The sequence below is a fragment of the Triticum aestivum genome, chromosome 6B (genome assembly GCF_018294505.1).
Source record: "Triticum aestivum cultivar Chinese Spring chromosome 6B, IWGSC CS RefSeq v2.1, whole genome shotgun sequence".
Taxonomy (NCBI): domain Eukaryota; kingdom Viridiplantae; phylum Streptophyta; class Magnoliopsida; order Poales; family Poaceae; genus Triticum; species Triticum aestivum.
The window spans coordinates 99,013,480-99,023,190 of record NC_057810.1 but is presented as its reverse complement, the minus strand read 5'-3'; the positions used below and the strand labels follow the sequence as shown (position 1 = coordinate 99,023,190).

General features: G+C 43.6%; 1 long non-coding RNA gene across 1 annotated transcript; it reads right to left on the bottom strand.

Annotated features, from left to right (window-relative positions):
• Positions 1 to 7,071: 7,071 nt before the first annotated feature.
• Positions 7,072 to 9,709, bottom strand: LOC123133653 (uncharacterized). Its single transcript, XR_006465339.1, has 3 exons — positions 9,337 to 9,709; positions 8,398 to 8,486; positions 7,072 to 7,371 (listed from the first exon to the last, which is right to left on the bottom strand). It is a non-coding gene; the product is annotated as an uncharacterized lncRNA (long non-coding RNA).
• Between the last annotated feature and the right edge of the window lie 2 nt (positions 9,710 to 9,711).

Sequence of the window (9,711 nt, the reverse complement as noted above, 5' to 3'; positions counted from 1 at the left end):
CGGGTGAGAAAGTCTCATCATAGCCAACTCCTTGAACTTGTCGAAAACCTTTTGCAACAAGTCGAGCTTTGTAGACAGTTACATTACCATCAGCGTCAGTCTTCTTCTTGAAGATCCATTTATTCTCGATGGCTTGCCGATCATCGGGCAAGTCAACCAAAGTCCATACTTTGTTCTCATACATGGATCCCATCTCAGATTTCATGGCCTCAAGCCATTTTGCGGAATCTGTGCTCATCATCGCTTCCTCATAGTTCGTAGGTTCACCATGGTCAAGTAACATGACTTCCAGAATAGGATTACCATACCACTCTGGTGCGGATCTTACTCTGGTTGACCTACGAGGTTCGGTAGTAACTTGATCTGAAGTTTCATGATCAATATCATTAGCTTCCTCACTGATTGGTGTAGTCGTCACAGGAACCGGTTTTTGTGATGAACTGTTTTCCAATAAGGGAGCAGGTACAGTTACCTCATCAAGTTCTACTTTCCTCCCACTCACTTCTTTCGAGAGAAACTCCTTTTCTAGAAAGGATCCGAATTTAGCAACAAAAGTCTTGCCTTCAGATCTGTGATAGACGGTGTACCCAATAGTCTCTTTTGGGTATCCTATGAAGACACATTTCTCCGATTTGGGTTCGAGCTTATCTGGTTGAAGTTTCTTCACATAAGCATCGCAGCCCCAAACTTTAAGAAACCACAACTTTGGTTTCTTGCCAAACCACAGTTCATAAGGCGTCGTCTCAACGGATTTTGATGGTGCCCTATTTAATCTGAATGCGGCCCTCTCTAAAGCATAACCCCAAAATGATAGCAGTAAATCAGTAAGAGACATCATAGATCGCACCATATCTAGTAAAGTACGATTACGACGTTCGGACACACCATTTCGTTGTGGTGTTCCGGGTGGCGTGAGTTGCAAAACTATTCCGCATTGTTTCAAATGTAAACCAAACTCGTAACTCAAGTATTCTCCTCCATGATTAGATCGTAGAAACTTTATTTTCTTGTTACGATGATTTTCCACTTCACTCTGAAATTCTTTGAACTTTTCAAATGTTTCAAACTTGTGTTTCATTAAGTAGATATACCCATATCTGCTCAAATCATCTGTGAAGGTGAGAAAATAATGATACCCACCGCGAGCCCCAATATTCATTGGACCACACACATCAGTATCTATGATTTCCAACAAATCAGTTGCTCGCTCCATAGTTTCGGAGAACGACGTTTTAGTCATCTTGCCCATGAGGCATGGTTCTCAAGTACCAAGTGATTCATAATCAAGTGATTCCAGAAGTCCATCTGTATGGAGTTTCTTCATGCGCTTTACACCAATATGACCCAAACGGCAGTGCCACAAATAAGTTGCACTATCATTATCAACTCTTCATCTTTTGGCTTCAACATTATGAATATGTGTATCACTACTATCGAGATTTAATAAAAATAGACCACTCTTCAAGGGTGCATGACCATAAAAGATATTTCTCATATAAATAGAACAACCATTATTCTCTGATTTAAATGAATAACCGTCTCGCATCAAACAAGATCCAGATATAATGTTCATGCTCAACGCTGGCACCAAATAACAATTATTCAGGTCTAAAACTAATCCCGAAGGTAGATGTAGAGGTAGCGTGCTGACCGCGATCACATCGACTTTGGAACCATTTCCCACGTGCATCGTCACCTCATCCTTAGCCAATCTTCGCTTAATCCGTAATCCCTGTTTCGAGTTGCAAATATTAGCAACAGAACCAGTATCAAATACCCAGGTACTACTGCGAGCATTAGTAAGGTACACATCAATAACATGTATATCACATATACCTTTGTTCACCTTGCCATCCTTCTTATCCGCCAAATATTTGGGGCAGTTCCGCTTCCAGTGACTAGTCTGCTTGTAGTAGAAGCACTCAGTCTCAGGCTTAGGTCCAGATTTGGGTTTCTTCTCTTGAGCAGCAACTTGTTTGCTGTTCTTCTTGAAGTTCCCCTTCTTCTTCCCTTTACCCTTTTTCTTGAAACTGGTGGTCTTATTGACCATCAACACTTGATGCTCCTTCTTGATTTCTACCTCCGCAGCCTTCAGCATTGCGAAGAGCTCAGGAATAGTCTTGTCCATCCCTTGCATATTATAGTTCATCATGAAGCTCTTGTAGCTTGGTGGAAGTGATTGAAGAATTCTGTCAATGACACTATCATCAGGAAGATTAACTCCCAGTTGAATCAAGTGATTATTATACCCAGACATTTTGAGTATATGTTCACTGACAGAACTATTCTCCTCCATCTTGCAGCTATAGAACTTATTGGAGACTTCATATCTCTCAATCCGGGCATTTGCTTGAAATATTAACTTCAACTCCTGGAACATCTCATATGCTCCATGACGTTCAAAACGTCGTTGAAGTCCCGGTTCTAAGCCGTAAAGCATGGCACACTGAACTATCGAGTAGTCATCAGCTTTGCTCTGCCAGACGTTCTTAACATCGTCAGTTGCATCTGCAGCAGGCCTGGCACCCAGCGGTGCTTCCAGGACGTAATTCTTCTGTGCAGCAATGAGGATAATCCTCAAGTTACGGACCCAGTCCGTGTAATTGCTACCATCATCTTTCAACTTAGCTTTCTCAAGGAACGCATTAAAATTCAACGGAACAACAGCACGAGCCATCTATCTACAACAAACATAGACAAGCAAAATACTATCAGGTACTAAGTTCATGATAAATTTAAGTTCAATTAATCATATTACTAAAGAACTCCCACTTAGACAGACATCTCTCTAGTCATCTAAGTGATCACGTGATCCAAATCAACTAAACCATGTCCGATCATCACGTGAGATGGAGTAGTTTTCAATGGTGAACATCACTATGTTGATCATATCTACTATATGATTCACGTTCGACCTTTCGGTCTTCGTGTTCCGAGGCCATATCTGTATATGCTAGGCTCATCAAGTTTAACCTGAGTATTCCGCGTGTGCAACTGTTTTGCACCCGTTGTATTTGAACGTAGAGCCTATCACACCCGATCATCACGTGGTGTCTCAGCACGAAGAACTTTCGCAACGGTGCATACTCAGGGAGAACACTTCTTGATAATTAGTGAGAGATCATCTTAAAATGCTACCGTCAATCAAAGCAAGATAAGATGCATAAAGGATAAACATCACATGCAATCAATATAAGTGATATGATATGGCCATCATCATCTTGTGCTTGTGATCTCCATCTCCGAAGCACCGTTGTGATCACCATCGTCACCGGCGCGACACCTTGATCTCCATCGTAGCATCGTTGTCGTTACGCCATCTATTGCTTCTACGACTATCGCTACCGCTTAGTGATAAAGTAAAGCAATTACAGGGCGCTTGCATTTCATACAATAAAGCGACAACCATATGGCTCCTGCCAGTTGCTGATAACTCGGTTACAAAACATGATCATCTCATACAATAAAATATAGCATCACGTCTTGACCATATCACATCACAACATGCCCTGCAAAAACAAGTTAGACGTCCTCTACTTTGTTGTTGCAAATTTTACGTGCCTGCTACGGGCTGAGCAAGAACCGTTCTTACCTACGCATCAAAACCACAACGATAGTTCGTCAAGTTAGTGTTGTTTTAACCTTCGCAAGGACCGGGCGTAGCCACACTCGGTTCAACTAAAGTTGGAGAAACTAACACCCGCCGGCCACCTCTGTGCAAAGCACGTCGGTAGAGCCAGTCTCGCGTAAGCGTACGCGTAATGTCGGTCCGGGCCGCTTCATCCAACAATACCGCCGAACCAAAGTGTGACATGCTTGTAAGCAGTATGACTTGTATCGCCCACAACTCACTTGTGTTCTACTCGTGCATATAACATCTACACATAAAACCAGGCTCTGATTCCATTGTTGGGGAACGTAGTAATTTCAAAACAATTCCTACGCACACGCAAGATCATGGTGATGCACAGCAACGAGAGGGGAGAGTGTTGTCCATGTACCCTCATAGACCAAAAGCGGAAGCGTTAGAACAACGCGGTTGATGTAGTCGTACGTCTTCACGGCCCGACCGATCAAGCACCGAAACTACGACACCTCCGAGTTCTAGCACACGTTCAGCTCGATGACGTCCCTCGAACTCCGATCCAGCCGAGTGTCGAGGGAGAGTTCCGTCAGCACGATGGCGTGGTGACGATCTTGATGTTCTACCATCGCAGGGCTTCGCCTAAGCACCGCTACAATATTATCGAGGAGGACTATGGTGGAGGGGGGCACCGCACATGGCTAAGAGATCAAGAGATCAATTGTTGTTGTGTCTATGGGGTGCCCCCTCCCCTGTATATAAAGGAGTGGAGGAGGGGGCCGTCCAAGGGGGGGGGCCTAGGGGGGGAGTCCAACTCCCACCGCGAGTAGGACTCCCCCCTTTCCTATTAGGAGAGGGAGAGGGAAGGAAAAGGAAGGAGGGAGGAAGGAAAGGGGGGCCGGCCCCCTTCCCAATTCAGATTGGGCTTGGGGGGCGCGCCCCCTCCCTTGCTCCTTTCCCCTCCTTTCCACTAAGGCCCAATAAGGCCCATATACCTCCCGGGGGGTTCCGATAACCTCCCGGAGCTCCGGTATTGTCCCAATCTCACCCGGAACCTTTCTGGTGTCCAAATAGTCGTCCAATATATCAATCTTTATGTCTCGACCATTTCGAGACTCCTCGTCATGTCTGTGATCACATCCGGGACTCCGAACAACCTTCGGTACATCAAAATTCATTAACTCATAATAAAACTGTCAACGAAACCTTAAGCGTGCGGACCCTACGGGTTCGAGAACTATGTAGACATGACCGAGACACGTTTCTGGTCAATAACCAATAGCGGAACCTGGATGCTCATATTGGCTCCTACATATTCTACGAAAATCTTTATCGGTCAAACCGCATAACAACATACGTTGTTCCCTTTGTCATCGATATGTTACTTGCCCGAGATTCGATCATCGGTATCTCAATACCTAGTTCACTCTCGTTACCGGCAAGTCTCTTTACTCGTTATGTAATGCATCATTACGTAACTAACTCATTAGTCACATTGCTTGCAAGGCTTATAGTGATGTGCATTACCGAGAGGGCCCAGAGATACCTCTCCGACAATCGGAGTGACAAAACCTAATCTCGAAATATGCCAACTCAACATGTACCTTTGGAGACACCTGTAGAACTCCTTTATAATCACCCAGTTACGTTGTGACGTTTGGTAGCACGCAAAGTGTTCCTCCGGTAAACGGGAGTTGCATAATCTCTTAGTTGTAGGAACATGTATAAGTCATGAAGAGAGCAATAGCAACATACTAAATGATCAAGTGCTAAGCTAACAGAATGGGTCAAGTCAATCACATCATTCTCCTAAGGATGTGATCCCGTTAATCAAATGACAACTCATGTCTATGGTTAGGAAACATAACCATCTTTGATTAATGAGCTAGTCAAGTAGAGGCATACTAGTGACATTAAGTTTGTCTATGTATTCACACATGTATCATGTTTCCGGTTAATACAATTCTGGCGTGAATAATAAACATTCATCATGATATAAGGAAATAAATAATAACTTTATTATTGCCTCTAGGGCATATTTCCTTCACAACCTCCATTGTCTGACCGAGTAGAAGCAGAACGAGATGCCCTCCCTTGGGGGCAATCGGAGTTGCCTCGCGTTGGCCAGAGTCGATGGGGGCCGGATCCGTTGCTGGTGGTGGCCAGATCCTGTACCTGGAGTGGCCTCCTCGATCTAGAGAGATGGGGAGGAAGAGTCGGGGGGCACGGTCGTGGACGGGAGGCGTTGCGGCGGTTGGAGGAGCTCTGGCGGCGGAGATCCAGGGGCCGCATCGGTTGGCGGAGGATCGAAGGGGAGACGGGGCGGTTGCGGCGAGGAGCGAAGGGGAAGGTGGGTCGTTGCAGCGGTGCGGCGCGAGGGAGGGGGACTGCACAGCCTGGATCTTGTTTCACCACGGCGTGATCAGGTGGTGGTTGGGCAGTGGCGGGGAAGGTTGCCAGAGGGCAGATAGCCAGGGCGGCGGCGGCGAAGGAGGTAGCCGAAGGGAAGGAAGGTGGTGGTGCAGGGGGTAGCCGGTGGGTACAGAGGTGGGGGCGTCAGACGTGGGCGAGATCCACTGCGGCAAGGATGGCCAGAGGTAGTGGGGTGGGGGAAGAAGGTGGGTGGTTGGTGGTGATGGTGGCGGTTTAACCACGGGAGGGTCGCTGGGTTTTTGTTTTTCATCTCCGCACACTTCGTTTGGGCTGAGTGTTAGCAGAATAAGGGCACCATATATATATATACATATATATATATATATATATATATATATATATATATATATATATATATATATATATAGGGTCGCGCTATTCGTCACCCAGGTGACGAATTGTTATTCCTCACCCTAGCCAGATGGTGCGCCACCGCAACCAACCAGCCTCCCGTAATCACTTACACGAGCCGTAAGATTACCTCCCCACTAGCTAGCTAACGTATTACCTCCCCACTAGCTAACGTAGAAACAATGCATGAGTTGTAAGATTACCTCACCAGTCCCCACCACTCTAGCCAACGTAAGATTGCATAGGCATTTTTGCAAAAGTTGAACGTACAGGAAATTCCAATTTTTTGTTTTTTCGGATTGCCAATGTTTTATAATTTGCTGATAATTACATGTAATAAATGGTATAAACAGTACCACCATAGTTCCTTTCCCATGCATCATAGTCATGAACTAATGTAGTGGTAATGCGTGGATTCTGTCCTATATATTATTGCAAAACATTTGTAGTCATAGAAGAACTGCATGCTTGCTTGATAAATTCAGTGTAATACTCCCTCTGTACCACAATACTTGTTGCTGGGGAACTTGTACTTGTTTTCCCTAACGACAAGTATTTTGGTACAGAGGTAGTATACGGCTTTGCCTTTTCTCTACTAGGAGACATATACAACTTGCTCTTTTAAGAAAGATCCAGAACTAAAACAATGCCACTGGTTGCAAAGAAAGGGAAGAGCATACAACAAAGGCAACAATAAGTATAGTCATTGACTGAGAGCATCCACTATATCAGATGACGCTTATAGGTGTACTTATACAATTATACCTACCAGGTTTAATTGTATATCAAGGGAACTTGGAAAAATGTCTCCACAGGACCACATGATTCAGAATTCGTCAATCAGATAATTTACAGGCGTCAAGCACATCCTTCATTACTTCCGAGACTACTTTTGATCTGTTGGACGACGAATGAAAAGCAAAACGGTGTTGCATAACAGAACATCATAGGAAACCAGCGCCTTGCACTCACTGTCTTTTTGAGACGACTGCCACCACCAATTCCTAAAAGCACAAGATTAATAGAAATAAATCTGGAGCCCATAAACTGTCTTTGTAAATGATGGGCTATCATTTAATGGAGAAGCACACAAATAATCACTAAAATCGTAAATCACCTGAGGAATACACATCTTACAGGTAATTAATCATATTTTAAAAGATAGCTCTGAGAGACATGTAAATAGGTTAAAGATGAACAGGATCAATGCCTTACGGCAATAATAATCTGAAGCAAAAAAGATGACATGGACCTTCCCTATGGGATTAATTGTTATGTGGTAAACATAAGTCATGTTTTTTTGTTTGTTTATAGAATGTGCCAAAAGAGGTGTTAAATATTCAAGCTCCAATATAGAGTAGGAACCCGCAAATCTGATTGCTTATTAGTAATAAATGCCACAAAGCAGGATTCTGGAACAACTACGGTCAGGGACTATTTTCAAAACTAACTAGTGAATGAAATTTTGAGCCTGCACCTTCCTTTATTCCCACTCAGGCATTAACACAAACACCCCGCATGGAAGAAATACCAAGTGCCGAGACAGAAAGAATGAGATCCAAAGATATGCCAAAATACATGCTAAGTCTGCAAGCTCTACCAGAAAGTAGATATTGGACAGATAGAATTTTTGTTTCAGTAAATGTGCCAAATTTTATGTACTTTTTGGTAGCAACAATGAGCATGATAAGAAAAGAAAAATTGAGAATTCATCACATGATGGATAAGAAATTATTCCTTGGCAACACACAGAAGGTGAGCCAATTTTTTGCATGTCAATTTTGTACTTTCATTTGTATTTATTGAAGTACATAGTACTTGTATACAGAGCATACAAGATAAAATATCCATTCACCTATTTAGTCAATAAGTGCAAGATCAATTAGGATGGAGAAAAAATTAAAAAATGGTTAATACATGACTGCTGGTAAATAGAAACGAACAGTCAAACCATGGTTACGGCTATGATGAACTAGCATAGAATATATGGGCATGTAAACCCAGGAAAGTACATAAACGACTGTGCATACCATGAGAACAAGTTATAGACTCCAATTGCAACAGTTGGCATCTGCTTGGAAATGTAGCTTCCCCTTGCTTCTCCTTCTCGTGGTGATACCTTCAAAAATAATATATGAGACAGTCAACTGAAATCAGAATAAACAACTAGGCATCTGATTAAACAAGTAGGATTTTAGTAACAATTTCATAATTCTTGAAGAAGAAAAGGCAGCATTGATAAAATTGCATAGAAAAGAGCAATTGCAAATAAAGCAAGCCCGTAGTATGTATGGACGACTAGCAGGCCTTTCTGCGATGAAAAACAGTACTAGACCACAAACCTGAAACAAAAATCTGTAGCACAACCAACTAAAAAAAAGATCGCTGGACTCAGGCTCAAGATCACCCCATGCGTCAAGCACATGAAGACAAAGAGAACTAGCTCCCTCACACACAATGATGAGAAAAAGCTAGTAGGAAAAGATGAATGGGTGAATGAACCCCGAACCATTTGTCATGAGTATGTGTTGTAAAAACGCATGGGCAGCCTACTTTGAAAGCAAACAAGACCAGCATTATAAGAATATAATTAATGCGTGCTCTTCTTGTTGCCTGCAATATGAAGCCTCCACTTGTTATTTTCATAATACCATCACATAAACAAGATTTTGATTGATCCAACCAAGAACAGAAACTTGAGCTCCTGCAACTGAATCTACCTACATCAGATCATTCACATTGAGTTTAAGTCCATCACAGAATCATAGAATCTAACCCAGTATTAATCCACCATAACAAAAATTGGACTGGTTCAGACAATTCGATGCAAGAAAGAAAAAATTGACGCAATTGGGGATATTCACAATCGAGACTGCTTACAGTAACAAAGATGGGTCACAATTCTCTATGTATTTTAAAAACAGGGTCACATGTTGAGGAAATTGGACCGAAATCAAAATCTCTCTAACCTTGGGAGGCATATGAAATTCAGGTAACTTGGATCTGGAGATAGGGGATCTCGTTGCAGGTGGCTGGTGTGGTACTCACGTACGAGTGGCAATCATCAAGTACTAGCAGCCTGCTGGTGGAGAGTGAGGTGGGGGAGCGATGGCCCTACTCGATTCCTACTGGAGACGAGGTTGCAGGTGGGCGAGCCGTTCCTCTCCCTCCGCCCGCCGTGTAGCCTACCGTTGACCAGGCCACCAAGTGTTGCACGCCGCCAAGGCCACCCACCACGCCCCGAATCCTCCCGCAGCCGAATCAACTCGCCGAAACCGTCGCGATGTTGATCGAAGCAGCCGCTCGCATCCAGCCATGTGGAGAGAGAAGGTTCTCCGAGGAAG